This window comes from Phocoena sinus, chromosome 3 (assembly GCF_008692025.1).
Source record: "Phocoena sinus isolate mPhoSin1 chromosome 3, mPhoSin1.pri, whole genome shotgun sequence".
NCBI lineage: Eukaryota > Metazoa > Chordata > Mammalia > Artiodactyla > Phocoenidae > Phocoena > Phocoena sinus.
In genome coordinates, this window is record NC_045765.1 from 108,787,027 (window position 1) to 108,803,983 (window position 16,957).

General features: G+C 43.4%; 1 protein-coding gene across 2 annotated transcripts in view; it reads right to left on the minus strand.

Moving 5' to 3' along the window:
- Nucleotides 1–16,957, minus strand: part of RASGRF2 (Ras protein specific guanine nucleotide releasing factor 2) — a 240,941-nt gene that overhangs the window by 34,571 nt on the left and 189,413 nt on the right. The window lies entirely within an intron of this gene.

Sequence of the window (16,957 nt, forward strand, 5' to 3'; positions counted from 1 at the left end):
GGTACCATATGAACACCAAAATGATTAATGAGAGTAATAAGTAATAGGCACCTGAATCAAAACCACCTGCAAGTCCCTACTGATGCCCACAAACAAATACATAAATAGAGAAATATATAAAGAGGGTGGAAGAGAAAACTATTCTTTACAGTGGACTTCCAATAAATGCAAAGGAATATAAGAGTTAGAAAATCACCATTTTTGACCAAAGCAGTAATAACGGATCAGGTAAGGATCATGAATAGATGCTGAAATGTATGGAGAAACAGAATTAATAGTGTCAGAGTACTCCTCCCACAATGCTACCGTTAGAGATTATTTATTATTTACAAAGGAAGAATCTGACAGATGCCACCTGAACCAAGTGATCAGAGTTGCCACCACCAGTAATGGAGCAAACCAACATCATGGACCCACTAAGGTAATGTTCCGTGAAGAATCATCACTTAGTATTTTTGCCCTAAATGCATAATCTCGCACCTGCATTGTGAGGAAGCACTGGCCTGCACACTCCAAAAATGTTAATGTCATCAAAGACAAAGAGAAACTGAGAAACGGGTCCAGTTTAAAGGACACCAAAGGGACCAGAGCTAAATGCAACAGGTGAGCCTGGATTAGATCCGGGATCGAGGGGGAACTGCTACACAGGGCATTACTGGGACAACTAGCAAAAACTGAGTCAGAACTATGTACTAGTTGAGAGCATCCTATCCATGTTAAATGGTCCTGAATTTGATCATTTTGCTGGGGCTGTTTCAGAGCAGGTCCTTGTTCTTTGTTGGGTTGAGGGGAGGAGAGAGAGAATGTGAGCGAGAAAAGGAGAGGGAGGGGGAACACTCATGTGGTAAACATGTGAACTATTCGTGATTCCAGATGTGTATCCGTGCACTTTGTTTAATTCTGACATTTTCTCTTGATTTGAAAATTTTCAAAGCAAAAAGTTAATAAAAAGGTAAAGTTGTAGTTCTTTTATTACATGCATTCTCATAAAATACCAACAGCATACTGGCAGCATCCTGGGATTGTCAGGTATTCAGAGGTGAGCTGAATGCCGCCATGACTTGCTTTCAAGATCTGACTCTGACAGACTATCTTTGTACATGCAGGCATGAGGGTTTATTTTCCCTCTTATATAAAGTTACCCATTATAAGTACATTTTAACTTTAGGAAAAGTAATTTTGAAGCATTGACACTCTGAATTCTTTTAAATGATTAGAGAGAATATTGCTAATTGCAATGGATCCAATAAAAAGGAAACAGCATACTTTTACTATATTTAGTAAATTAGGAGCATAAAGTCCATACTTTCACAAATTGTAGACAGTGCAAAAGTCTCACTTAACTTGAATATTTGTGAGCCTCAGGATGGTGGAGAACAGTGTCATTCATTTTTCTCAATATTTCATTTTCACTGTTTGACAATCAGTACCATTTCTTCGAGAACAGGAGCCACTAGGGCCCCAGGCAACACCTTCAGTTGATATGTTTCCCTAAAATTTCACCTACTTACTGTCCAAGAGCTTCTTGGCTATTGCTTTTCTTTTAAAATGTATGCGAGGAGGAGAGAGTAATACTTTGCTGCTGCTCTTTTCCTTTGCCTGTCCCCACCCCCCAGTTTCAAAAGTAATGGGAATGATGTTTATAAACAGTTAATGATCTCACCTACTTCAATCTTCATGCACTACCAAAGGATTTCTCAGGCACCAGGAGTCTTTGCTTAATGGATATTTGATATTTATTATTGAGATGACTGAATCCTGTTGCTATGTTGAGTCTCTCAATGATGCAAATAATCTGATTATCATAAATGGATTAGTGTGAAGGACATCAAGCCAGTGTTTGGACCTTGTTGGGGGCTAATTAGTGGTTTAATCAACAAGCATCCAAAGCACCTACTGTGCCCCAACCTGGCTCAACGGGAGGAATGCTTCTGAGACCCCAGGAAGGCAAATTCTGTGAAAGGTCTTGTTCAAGAAAACAGAATGTAATTTGATTATTCTGAGCTCTGGGAAGACTAGCCTAAGAGAGACCTTTGCAAACTTGGTGAAATCTGCCCAGACACTATCTGAAGCACAACAAATGGTTACAGGTGAATGCTCGCTTTGCTGAGGATGTAGCTAATATGAAGTAGATTAGTTAATGATGGCTGAGTATGAAATGTAAGAATTCTCACTCATAGTTTTCCTTTACACTTGCACAGGCTTTTATCACGTTCAAAGTGACCTTCTGTATATGATTTCAGCTCTTCCTCAGCCGACCCAGGGGCAGGTAAGGCGGGAACCAAGATCCAATTTCACACCCGGGCGGCTGAGGCTGACAGAATGTGATCACGTGGGGTGAGATGAGGCCCACAAAGACGGGGCTGCGCGGGGACAAGAGCACAGATCTTCCACCTTACTTCCACCCGCGCTTCGCAAACCGTCACGTGCCCACGTATCACCGCAGATTCCGGTGCAGCAGGTCTGGAATGGGGACTGACTCTAATTTTCTAACGAGCTCCTGGGTTTTGCTGGTCACACTTTGAGTAACAAAACTTTGCCATTAAAAACAATTCATGCAAAAAACAGCTCCTCAAAAACTGATAACAATCTGAATCCTGTGATGTACAACCTAGAACGTAAATCTTTCTTTCTTCACCATTGCATGTAAAATCCAGAATTGGCCATTCAAAAATCCCTGTTTAAAAACATAGTACCTACTACTCAATGAAAAGAAATCTGAATCAGCTAAAAGGCACTTGCCCTATTTAAACCCAGAGGTCGATTATTCACAATAAGTCTGCCTGACCGCCATTTTGTAATTATCTAGAATCTCATTTTTGGCTACATTTCCCCAGGTCCTGAAATGGGAAACCAGAATTCTGGGTGGTGGAGGAACACCGGCTCCTTGGCAAAGTCAGAAACCAAGGCGCCCACAAGGTGGCGCTCCCGGGTCGCCTGGCTCGTCGGGAGTCGGCAGCGCCTTCCCCGGACCCGCGGGCGGTGTAGAGCGAGCCGGGCCCGAGCCGGGCCCGAGCCAGGGAGCTTCGGGGTAAGATGAGTGAACCCCGCGGCACCCAAGAGGGCCTGCAGTTATCCCAACAACAGCTTACTTAGGTTAGTTTTCGTTTTCCAATTCATCAAGCAGGGCTGAGGAGGCTGAAGACTGGAAAAAAGAAACCACCCTGTTTTCAAAGAGGCAGAGCCCAGAAAATGTGAGACTTTTACATTTCAGTCTCTAAACAGGAGACTATAGCTCGTGTTCTTTCAACAATTACTGAGCACCTCAATACTTAGTGCTCTGGGGGAGACACAGAACAGCCAACAGAAGTCTGGGCGAATGGAGGAGATACTAACCAATGAAACACAGGGAGAGGGGCTTTAAGGGGTGGGGGGCATCTCAGGCTTCCCTGGTGGCGTAGTGGTTAAGAATCCGCCTGCCAATGCAGGAGACAAGGGTTCGATCCTTGGTCCGGGAAGATCCCATATGCTGCGGAGCAACTAAGCCTGCGAGCCACAACTACTGAAGCCCGTGCGCCTAGAGCCCGTGCTCTGCAACGAGAAGCCGCTGCAATGAGAAGCCCGCGCACCACAGCGAAGAGTAGCCCCCCGCTTGCCGCTGCAATGAGAAGCCCGCGCACAGCAACGAAGACCCAACGCAGCCAAAAATAAATTTATCAAAAAAAAAAAAAAAAGAGGGGAGCATCTAAAAGCAGGTGAGACCCTGGCGCCTGATTGAGTCTTAGGAGAGGGGCAGGTCTGGGAACCCCCTGTAAAGAGGTGACAGCTTAAGCAGAGTGTCCAGGAGTGGAATGTGGCACACAGCAAATGCTTAGGAACAAAACGTTACCACCCGATGATGCAAGAATCCTCCTGGAGAGGTAAGCTATTGGGACATAAGGATATTTTACCAAGATTTTATAGACTCTACTCGAACACATTCAAAAATGATTAGGAGAGTCAATATTTTCCCTAGGTTAGTGAACAACTCCTGAGGTAATTATCATAACTGAGACTTAGAGTTTGCCGCACGCTAGATGATATTCTAACCACCCTATTATCTAATTCAACCCTCAACAGCAACACAGTTACAATCATTATTATTTCCATTTCACATTTGAGGGAGTCAAAGTACAGAGAATCTAAGTATCTTGTCCAAAGTCACACAGGTAGCAAGCGGCAGACCCAGGACACAAACCTGGGCAGTGTCAGCTCAAGCCTGAGTTCTTAACTGCTACATAAGGACTCTCCAGAAACACTGGTTATCAGTGAAGGGTCACTGGTGGCTTGGGCTGAAAGACACATCCAAACAGTAGCTGGTTACCGTGCTGAGCCTGGAACTACCTCCCACCTATACTAACAACCATTTGAGACACAGATCTTGAGACTGAGGTTTGTACGAATAAGACTAGGCTACAGAACAGAAAAATCATCTGTGAGGCAATAAGTCAGATTCTCTGGCACTTTAAAACTAATCCCTGTTGATAGTTTAGGCACCTTGGAAATTACCTTCATTCTTTCAGGAGAGCAGGGTAATAATTATAATATACTACATATGGCCAAGGGAACTCTAGGACATTGGGAAAGGCTGATTCAGTAAACACGGTTTGAAGGTAAAGAGAATTATGAGAGTAATTTTCTCACTGTAATCAGTACAGTGTATTCCTAACAGTGGCCAGAGTTTATAAAAGGAAAGTGGAAATACTGCAGAGTGGAGTAAAACCCCATACATTTTAATACCTAGACTGAAGGACTCATAAAGAAGGGGCTTAGGATGTGTTAGGCTCAAAAATAAGAGCCTAAGGTTTGACTTAATGATTTTCAAGAAAAGGAAGAGCAGCCTGTTTCCTGCCTTCTTGACTACAGAAGCTGAACATTTTAATTGAAATTGTGGTGTAGATTTAGGTGAGATCTGGACCATTTTGTCAAATGGGAAACTGAGGCAAAGATGCTGACCAATCTTCCCAAATCTGTGCAAATCTACGGTCTCCCCTGGATGTTAACGAACTAAAAATAACAAGCCTCTAAACCAGTGTGGTTTTCTGCTCTTCTGGGGAGGGGAACCTTCCTTTAGAACTTTAATGTCGACACCTGATCCCAAGGGGGATTGTGCTGGCTGAAAGCTGGTATGGCGGACCCTGCCCATCACCTGCCTGGCCTTGTCTACCTGCCACCGCCCTGGTTTGCCCACCTTCTCACCACCTCTGGGCAACCCTGACTCTGAATTGGGGTTTCTCACTGGAAAAGTGAACAGTAGGGTTTTCCAGCATTTCTCATCACCAAACTACAAAAATATTTTAACCACTATAAAATTTGGTTTTGTCTGCACTATAGAAAGAACAGCCTGGGACTTCCCTGGTGGTCCAGAGCTTAAGGCTTTGCCTTCCAATGCATGGGGTGCAGGTTCGATCCTTGGTTGGGAAGCTAGGGTCCCACATGCCTTGTGGCCAAAAATCCAAATCATAAAACAGAAGCAATATTGTAACAAAATCAATAAAGACTTAAAAAAATATGATCCACATCAAAAAAATCATTTAAAAAAAAAAAAGAAAAGAACAGCCTAACTGAAAATTTTAAGGAAGGGCATTAAGTTTGGAAGGAAACCCTACAGAGCAATACCATAGTAATTCTAAACCTTCCAATAACTGTTCAACACTTACTAGTTACTAATTACCCATAAGATTTAGAATCTTCAAAGAGGGACAGGATATATAGGAAATGTGTGCCTCACCATCATGTAGGAGCTTATTATGTACCAGGAAAAGGTAGTAAAGTCCAGATATAATTAAACCCCAAATTTGGTAAGCACGGGTGCTCCTGGTGGGCCCTCCAATATTTGTTGGATGAATGGATAAAAGTTCCTGGGAAGGGTTCTTAACTTTGAGACAAGTGGTAATAAGCTACCTAATTCTTCTTAAACTGGCACTTTGGGAAATTAGTTTAGCAGATGTGAAGTGGGAGGCTACGAGGAGAAGGCACAATGCAAAGTGTGGAAGCTATGTCAGAACAAAAATAACTGGGAAGAGGCAAATGGCAATGAATGACACCAACTCAGAGAGAAGGAAAAAGCCATGCAGAAAATCATTTGTTTGATCATTTTGTAATAAATGGCTCTGGACGTGAATGACTTGCTAAAATTCAGCCTCTAGACCTGAAGAGCTGTGTGTATAAGAATTTTAAATATTGCCCTACCTTGAAATCAGATAGCTCCCAAGCTTACATATTTAGGGTTCAAAAGAGAATCAGCCTGTTTAAAAAGCATTTATCAGAAAAAAAGAGAATTTTTCCACATGCTGTGTTTTCCATTGGTTTCTAGATAGGTGGTTAATTGATATGGATTGTAGCTTTCAAGACTATGGCAAGGATTGGAGGGAGAAAGAAAAGTTTGGAAGGGCCTGGGGTTTTTTTGTTTGTTTGGGTTTTTTTTTTTTTTAACATTTTTATTGGAGTATAATTGCCTTACAATGGTGTGTTCGTTTCTGCTTCATAAAGTGAATCAGCTATACATATACATATATCCCCATATTTCCTCCCTCTTGTGTCTCCCTCCCACCCTCCCTTATCCACCCCTCTAGGTGGTCACAAAGCACGGAGCTGATCTCCCTATGCTATGTGGCTGCTTCCCAGTAGCTATCGATTTTACATTTGGTAGTGTATATATGTCAATGAAGGACCTGATTTTAATCCTGATTTTATAACCTTCTTAGTTAATTAATGCCACATGCCAAGAAAATTTAACTCGAATAAAAGCTTTAGGAAAATGCTAGAATGTGTTCTCTAAGCTATGCTTTGTTCTCCCTTCCTGGATTCATGAGGGGAAAAAACTGATAAACAGCTGGTCGGTTTCCCCCCCAGAGAAGAGACTCAGAGTCATAGGAATGTGGTAGAATTAGAACCTTTGACATCCATCCAGAGAGAAACTTTATACCAGGAGATGAAATATAGGTTGGTGACAGACTTGGAGCAGAGTGGAGAGGAGAGAAACACAGAGAAAATGGCAGCAGGTGAGACAAAAGCTTAGACCCGAATGAAAAATTTGATGTAGGGCTTCCCTGGTGGCACAGTGGTTGAGAGTCCGCCTGCCGATGCAGGGGACTGGGCTCGTGCCCGGTCCGGGAAGATCCCACATGCCACGGAGCGGCTGGGCCCATGAGCCATGGCCGCTGGGCCTGCGCATCCGGAGCCTGTGCTGTGCAACAGGAGAGGCCACAACAGTGAGAGGCCCGCGTACCGCAAAAAAAAAAAAAAAAATTTGATGTAACAATGTTAAGCGGGCTCCTTGGAGTCCTAAGGTGACTTAAAGTGATGGAGGGTTGCTAGTCCTGAGGACTCGACTGCACGCCATGGTCTCCAGAAACGCTTCCAAGGTCCAAGAGTGATTATGAGCATGCAGAATGCAAACTGAGAAAAATGAGGACCCCCCTGTGGCACTTTCATCAGAAAACTCTTACAGCAGAGATAAGAAGCTATCAAAGTACATAAAATCCCATGTGTGCGTCTCCACATTTTCTCTGTCAATAAACTTCATCCACAAAAGGTTAAAGAATCCCACTAGTTCTAAAGGGAAAACTAAATTTCTGTCTCAGCAACTAATGGAAACTGAAAATAAGTTCCATTTAAGACGCTGGCTTCTTAAACTCTTAATTCTATTTCACACTGACTTGAATAAATCCTGTTGTAAATGTCTTGCCAAGCATTTTTTTTTTTTTTTTTCCAGTACGCGGGCCTCTCACTGTTGTGGCCTCTCCTGTTGCGGAGCAGAGGCTCCGGACATGCAGGCTCAGCGGCCATGGCTCACGGGCCCAGCCGCTCTGCGGCATGTGGGATCTTCCCGGACCGGGGCACGAACCCATGTCCCCTGCATCGGCAGGTGGACTCTCAACCACTGTGCCACCAGGGAAGCCCCATTGCCAAGCATTTTTTAAAAGACAAGCATGGAAAGCTTAAGGAGAGTTTAAAGGATAACAACAGGGATGCGTAAAAGATAAGAAAAAGCTCTGGTAAGCAGTTCAAGGAACTAGGATCTTCTTACTTGGTTGTTTGCTTGGACCAGAGAAAAAGAGTTAGGATCTGTCTTCAAGATTAAAAAAAATAATAATAAAGAGAACCCATATTTATCAGATAATAGCTTCTTATATATTTTCTAGAGCAATTTGACAAATCATTCTTTTCTGCAGAAGAACCCCATACAGATCATTAGGCCAATTTTACAAATTTACAGTCAGCACATACTGGAATCCAGACTAGAATTCAGGTTTCCAGATTTCTCTCCTCACGTGAGTCCTTTTTGACCCAGAAATTAAAGTGAAATGTGATGCTCTTCTGAGCAGAGGAGAGAACAATGTCAAAAACAACACATAGGTGAAAATAAGTACCAGCTATGTGTCCAGGAAATCAGCAGGAGCCGAAAGGACTTTAAGTTGCTGTCCTGATTAAACTGAAGACAGCATTTCCTATTTCATTTTGGCTGCCTTCGTGGGAAGTCTGAGCTTGTGAACAAACGCTGGTTTGTACCTGGTGGATGTTTGAGATTTCATAGCTTAGACATTCAGAGGTCAACGGTGTTGGTGTGGACAGCTAGAAGCAAATGGGGACCAATTAATAAGGACGAGGCTAATATAAAAAGTATGTGGCCCACGGATTATATTTCCATTTGTTGATTTTTATAAAAGCATTTGCAAGGTTGAAGCAGTAGATGACTAATTTATCATTAAAAATAAATTTTTCATAGCTGCCAGCATCTCACATTGTGACTGAATTCTCTCTTCTTGTTCCCGGCATCCCCCCCCGCCCCCGCTGCAAGAACCCACTGGCAGGGGAAGGCCCAGAAGCTCCTTGTACTTAGGGGCCCCTGAGCGGTGGGGCTGCATCCCGATCCACCTGGGATAGTGGGAGACTGTCTGGGGTCCCGAGGCCTGGAGAATAGCGGGGGTTTTCTGACCTGTGACCGTGGACAGCACCAGCCCCAACTCCTGCCCTGGCCAGTGACCGGTGGAGACTGGTACACAGGAGCCTGCTAATCGCTGTCTGAATGCAGGAGGCACTGCAGTGGTTTCTGGAAGGGAGAAAGAAAGGGCTCTGCCCCCCATCAACCTTTAGCAAATACAAATCCTTCGTCTAAGTGACACAGAGTCTAGGATGAAAGTAACTTTTCTAAGAGAAGACTTAGAGAGGGGAAGCAGTGTCAGTGCTAACAAAGATACGCTCACTGTTTTGAGTCAGAAGTAGCTTTTTACTTTACATTTTGAGTGGTTTGCATCCCAAGCGTTGGCTGGAGAGATGGCGAGGGTGTGAGATTGTTGGTTAAGAGCCTGAGCTGGGCAGCCAGCAGCCCGGGTGCGAAACCTGGTTCTGCCACTTGCCACCTGCATCATCTTGGGCAAGCTGTTTCATCTGCAGCCTTCAGTTTCCCCACCTACAAAGCTGGGATTATACCTTCCCTCTCTCAAAAGGCTGGAGCGAGGAGTAAAGGACTTAGTATTTGAAGACTGCTTTAACAATACAGTATTGTTAAAGAATGTTTTGAAAACACTGGAAGTCTGTCATTCAGAATGCATCCTCAGAGAGGAAACTGCCTTCTAGGTGGGGGGTTAGGTTTTCAATTTCCCGTAAAGGATGGTATGTCCCATATTGTAACTAAGACAATCTCAAACCTCAGGCTGGCCCAGAGATCATTTGCCTGGAATCCCATCACCTCTCCTCCCAGCTCGTGCCAGGGACACATCTCCCCTGGGAGTGGACATTGGGAAATCTCATCCAGCTGTGGTGAGGATTCGGGAATGGGGCGTTTGTAAAGTTCTGGGCATCTTCAGGAGTGTGAGGTCAGGAAGCACCCACGTGTGGCAGACAGTACTGTGGACAGGGAAGCACTCTTTCTCCTGAGAGAGCTCCAAGGTCAGGCAACCCTACTCCGAAGGCTGCCTTGTGAGTGGAAAGAAGATCTGTGGCCCAAGAGCAGACACTAGGCAGTGCATGTGGACAGGGCAAGTCCTCCATGGCAGACTGGTAGGAGTGAGTATAGACAAGAAGGGGGCTGAGCCCGAGGAGAGGAGAGGACAGGTCTGGAAGCAGGCGGAGAGCTGTCCGTCGAGGCGATGGGAGCTCAGTAGTTGGTTCTTTTTTATGCATTTCATTCTCCCGCCCACAACAAAAGTCTGTACTGTGCTTGTCCTGGCCCAACCTCTGTTTCAGATTTGCAGCAAAGGATAAATCTGAACTTAGTGCTTTAATCTGATGCTGGATTTTGTGTTTTACTAAGCAATGTCAACAAATTAAAAAATTTAAAAGGGCCCCCTGTCATCTGTCAAAATAAGAAACAGGAGATGAAATGATAAACTCCCATTTTAGGACACCCTGATCCCTGAGGTCTTTGAACATACTAAGCACTGGCCATCACAGCAGCACCCACTTTTCTGCCTCAATAAGTCAACAGGGCATGTTCTCACTGTGCCGCTGGCCTGGGGCTGCAGGCCCAAACCAAGCCTAAGGATGCTCATTGTAATTTCTTACTGGGAAAAAGCCATCATCCTCTCTGTCAGATTTATAACCCCAACACCAATGTTACATAAAGGTTTTGCTTTTGTCTACATAAGCCCAGTATGGGTGTGTCCCTCTTCAGCAGGCTCATTGGGGCCATAGCGGGGACCATCCACCAGGTTCCTGCTTCTGAGGAACGGGGCACTGCAGGGGAGTGTGGAAAGAATTCTGAGCCAGACATCAGAGCTGGGTCTGGCTCACTGTTGAACTTCTGAGCGGCCTGGAACTGTGCTTGTTATTCTGTAGCCACTAGTCATTCGGGGCCAGAGGCTACTACTCTGGATGCTACGCACGTAAAACATTTCCACCACTGTAGAAAGTTCACTGGGCAGCGCTGATCGAAACTCCCTGAGACCTAACGGCTTCACTGGTCAAATAGGGGTAATGGCATTTTGTCTGAAAGCCTGGGTTCAGCCCAGATGCACCCTCACAGGGCTCTACCAAGAGCAGCCATCTGTAGTGTTCTGAGCATCCACCTAGAACAGTTACTCTAACAGGAGTTACCTTCCGTAACCCCTCACAACCACAAGGAGTAAGTAGTACCATCCCCACTTTATAGAAGAAGAAATGGAGGCCTGGGGGAGCTAAACAGTCTGCTCAGCCACAGAGCTGACACACGATAGGGCAGGGTTTCAATCCAGGCAACTCTGACTCTGAAGCCTGTGCTCTTACCCACATCATCCTGCTTTTCCAACAAGATTCTGAAGGCCCCTCTGCTCGGGATCCATGGAACATGGACAGACGGCCTGGGTTCAGCTCCTACTAGGATTTTTGGAGGCGTAAGAACTTTCACCTCTGCTGCTCTAAGTGACTACAGAGTGGGGCTGTGAGGGCTGCTAATTCCTGTTTTATACCCCAAACAACATTTATTTGTTAATTGTGTTCAGAAAGTATTATAGAATATATTTTTTCAGGTTATATAATAATATTTATTTTCTGTTTAAAAGATTATTTTGGGCTACTCAAATACAATAGGCTTCATATTAGAGTTTTTGAAAGCTGTTGTTTTCCCTAAGCACTCTCTCACTCTGACAATCAATTGTGGATGATAAAAATTTACTAGGTTTGTCCTTTCTTTGTCCTTTCCTTGATACATGTATGGTAGTTAATCTAGTTTGTAAAGGATACAAGTAAGAATGACTATAAAGTGACACTGTCACCTCATAACTGCCTCCTTTTAAGTTGACCTATTTTTATACCCTACCATGCAGCTAATATACAATAGCATACAAATAGCATTATAGAATATATTTTTTAATAAAAGACTAATAGAGTCTGTGTGAGTATGTGTATATGTGTGTATATATTTCTATGATAAAGTATATATAAAACCCTCTTATAAATGCATACATACTTACACCCTTATGAATATAAATTTTAAAAGTATCATACACAATGTTAAAAGCAAAAGAGGGGCTTCCCTGGTGGCGCAGTGGTTGAGAGTCTGCCTGCCGATGCGGGGGACGCGGGTTCGTGCCCCGGTCTGGGAGGATCCCACATGCCGTGGAGCGGTTGAGCCTGTGGGCCATGGCCGCTGAGCCTGCGCGTCCGGAGCCTGTGCTCCGCAGCGGGAGAGGCCACAGCAGTGAGAGGCCCGCGTACCGCAAAAAAAAAAAAAAAAAAAAAAAAAAAAAGCAAAAGAAAAAACTGGGGGAGGTAATAGAAATAAAAGCAAAAATAAACAAATGGGACCTAATCAAACTTACAAGCTTTTGCACAGTTAAGGAAACCATAAACAAAACGAAAAGACAACCTACGGACTGGTAGAAAATATTTGCAAATGATGCGACTGACGAGAGCTTAATTTCCAAAATACGCAAACAGCTCATACAACTCAACAACAAAAAAACAACCCAGTCGAAAAACTGGTAGAAGACCTAAATAGACATTTCTCCAAAGAAGACATACAGATGGTCAATAGGCACATGAAAAGATGCTCAAAATTGCTAATTATTAGAGAAATGCAAATCAAAACTACAATGAGGTGTCACCTCACACCTGTCAGAATGGCTATCATTGAAAAGTCTAGAGATAAATGCTGGAGAGGGAGAAAAGGGAACCCTCCTACACTGTTAGTGGGAATGTAAGTTGGTACAGCCACTGTGGAAAACAGTATGGAGGTTCCTCAAAAAACTAAAAATAGAGCTGCCGAATGATCCAGTAATCCCACTCCTGGGCATATACCTGGACAAAATTATAATTCTAAAAGATACATGCACCCCTATGTTAATAGAAGCACTATTCATAATAGCCGAGACATGGAAGCAACCTAAATGTCCATCGACATTTATGAATGAAGAAGATGTGGTATATATATATATATATATATATATATGTATACACACACACACACAGGAATATGACTCAGCCATAAAAAAGAATGAAATAATGCCATTTATAGCAACATGGATGAACCTAGAGATTATCATACTAAGTGAAGTAAGTCAGAAAGACAAATACCATATGATATCATTTATATGTGGAATCTAAAATGTGACACAAGTGAACCTATCTACAAAACAGAAACAGATTCACAGACATAGAGAACAAATTTGTGGTTGCCAAGAGGGAGGGGAGGTGGGAGAGGGATGGATTGGGAATTTGGGGTTAGCAGATGCAAAATATTATATATAGAATGGGTAAACAACAAGGTCCTACTGTATAGCACAGGGAACTATATTTAATATCCTGTGATAAACCATAATGGAAAAGAATATAAAAAAGAATGTATATATTGGGGTGGCCAAAAGTTACAGAAAAACCCAAATGAACTTTATGGCCAACTCAATATACGTATAACTGAATCACTTTGCTGTACAGCAGAAATTAACACAACATTGTAAATCAACTATAAAAATTTTTTTAAAAAGAACAAACTGGGGGAAATGAATGTAATTGGCAGATAAAGGGCTTAATCCTGATATATAACAAGTATATAATATCAATAAGAACAATACTAAAAGTAACAGAAAACTGAGCAATGCCCAGCAAGAGAGACATTTGACTGGGAGGTGCTTCTCCAGTGCCAGAAATGTTCCATTTCTTGCTCAGGGTGGGAGTTGTACAGGTGTGTTCATAGGTAAAAAGTCATTGAGTTATACCCATGTTCAAGGCCCTTTACTTGAAGTCTGTAATATCTCAATAAAATGCAAAAAAGCTTATAAACTAGGAGTTCTTCATCAGCAGCTAAATATGCTCTTGGTCCATCATACAATGAAGATAAGAGGACTGAAGTGAGTTAGAAACATAAGAGTTGAGTTATTTTGATAAAGTCTGTGAAATTACTCTTGCCAAGGCGACCTATACTTCCTGTCCATGAACAATAATGAAATAATCAGGCGGTGGTACTATTTTTCATAGATCTCATTAAATTGCTCTGTAGGCCATCCTTCCCCACCCTTTAGGGCGGGCACTAAAGTCATCCAGAAGCTTTACTTACAAGAACAATCTCTTCAATCAGAATGTCCAATCCAATATATTAATCCAAGATCCATTTCAGTCCAGAATAAGCCATTTCCCTCCTGCCTCTGCCTGGCCTGCCTCAAGCCTAGAAGCCCACATGGGAGGCCCCTTCTTCTCTCTCCACGACCTCCTCTCTGCTTTCTTGCTAACACTTTGACCTTCCAGGGAAGGAAGGTAACCTGATGTTCTGGAGCAGGTGGAGCCTGGCGCTGGTTCCCACTGGATGTGGTGGATGGGACAGTGGCCAGCTCCTCCTTTTGTGGCACTTGGTGGGATTTTTGGAGACCTCTCTGCTGGGGACTTAAGGCCTGTTATCCCGACTCAGTCAGTGTCTGGGTTTTGCTCATGCTCACGTCTACCCCAGTGTCTGGCACACTCTGGGGCTCAGTTCTTATTAGTAAATGAATGAAGGAGGTGAGAAAACTGAAAAGGGAGTAGCAATATTCCCTCCATAAATTCCTTTGGGAAGAAGATTTTTAGGTAAGTAGGCCATTTCAGTCTGACCTTACACTTTTTTTTTTTTTTTTTTTTTTTTTACGCGGGCCTCTCACTGTTGCGGCCTCTCCCGTTGCGGAGCACAGGCTCCGGACGCTCAGGCTTAGCGGCCATGGCTCACGGGCCCAGCCGCTCCGCGGCATGTGGGATCTTCCCGGACCGAGGCACGAACCCGTGTCCGCTGCAACGGCAGGCGGACTCTCAACCACTGCGCCACCAGGGAAGCCCTGACCTTACACTTTTAAAACATGTAGGCTAATTTCCTTTAGCCTAGAATTAAGAAAATAAATGACTGTTTCATTCTCAGCCACTTGTCATTCAGATGGTATCCCTTGTCTGATGAAGCAAATCGTAACCTGTGGACACAGCTGGAGGCTCCTTTATCAGTGCCATTCCATGGTCTGTAAAATCCCACAAACAAGTGGACAGAGAATTTTTTCAGAATTAGTTGATCAATAAGACAACTCAGGAAAATCAAAATTGCTGTAGATTATACATACGAGACCTTCCACAGAGACTTGAGTGTAGATCTGAGCTGTTTATAGCCAGCCTCCAAGTCCCTCCCTGGCTGTGCACAGAGGACACAAGCAGAAACGCTAATTCAAAAATATACATGCACCCCAATGTTCATAGCAGTATTATTTGCAATTGCCAAGATATGGAAGCAACTTAATGTCCATCAACAGATGAATGGATAAAGAAGATGTGAGATACACACACACACACACACACACACACACACACACACACATATATATACAATGGAATATTAGCCATAAAAAAGAATGAAATTTTGCCATTTGTAGCAACATGGATGGACTTGGAGGGTATTAGACTAAGTGAAATAAGTCAGACAGAGAAAGACAAATACTGTATGATATCACTTATATGTGGAAACTAAAAAATACAACAACTAATGAATACAACACAAAAGAAGCAGACTCACAGATATAGAGAATACCCCAGTAGTTACCAGTAGGGAGAGGGAAGGGGGGGGCCATATAGGGGTAAGGGGCTAAGAGGTACAAACTACTGTGTATAAAATATGCTATAAGGATATTTTGTACAACATGGGGCAATATAGCCAATATTTTATAATAGCTATAGAGTATAACCTTTAAAAATTGTGACTCACTATATTGTACACCTGTAACTTATAAAATATTGTACATTGGGTTTCCCTGGTGGCGCAGTGGTTGAGAGTCCGCCTGCCGAGGCAGGGGACACGGGTTTGTGCCCCGGTCTGGGAGGATCCCACATGCCGTGGAGCGGCTGGGCCCGTGAGCCATGGCCACTGAGCCTGCGCGTCCGGAGCCTGTGCTCCGCAACGGGAGAGGCCACAACAGTGAGAGGCCCGCGTACCACAAAAAAAAAAAAAAAAAAAAAAAAAATATTGTACATTAACTATACTTCAATTAAAAAATTTTTTTAGAAAGCTCTACAGTCCTGAAATATACAGACACCTTGGAATTGTGTGAATGCCATGTAAGGCTGTCCAGCAGGACACCCTTAAGAAGGGTCTGGACACCTAGTGAAAACACTTCCTTTACTCAGAGTCTCTCTACACACAGCTCTGATTTCTGGTCCACTAGTGGTTGTAGTCTCTGTCTTGGCTGACTTTGGAAACTTTAAAGGCTAGAAAATGACTTCCTGGAGAGAATGAACAACAGCAACATTAAAATATAAACTCAACAACTATTACTGGACCTCTACCACGTACTCAGCATTGCGGAGCCAGTGAAAGGAGATACAAAGATCCTTGTCTGGACGGAGCTTCCAGGCTGGTTGGAGGGAGAGGAAGTGTGTATCTCTCCTGGCCTCAGCTGGAAGGGGTATAGTCATAGGCACCTATGTTGTACTTTACGTCCTTCTTGCTTCTTAATCCAACATCACCTTTAATTCTCACCACATCCTTAGGTGCGGTAAAACAGGGATGGTTGTTCTCTTTTTTAGAGGGGGAAATTAGAGCCCAGAGAGACTGAGTGACCAAGCTCAGGGCCCCAGAGAAGATATAATGGCGGAGCTGGAAGAAAAACACAGGTCCTCCCCGACTCTGGGCTGCGATGCATAGACAAGGCATATGGGAGAAACTCAGCTCGGCCTTGTGGTTTCACTTTCAACAGGGAAGGAAAAAAATGAGTGAAAAAGCACTACAAAATGAGGAGCAATCAGGTCAGAGTATGTTCACAGATGAAAATTTTTAGAATCAGGAAAAAAATAAAACATCTTAGCTTTACCAAATACTAAAGAAAAGGCTAGAAGATTCCAGGAGAAGAAATGGCATTCTAGCACTACCTCTGGGGGCATGGGGAGAGTTGAAGGTGACATCCTAGGGAAATTTTATATCTCTGGAGAACCGACACCCATACTTCTGCAGCTCTTTATTTCTCCTGAAATAAGTTCAAGGTAGTATCTGCCGATATTAGTTACCTTTGATGAGAAATGAGAAATAAATGCATGATATCCAATACTTTGTAGGAGACTC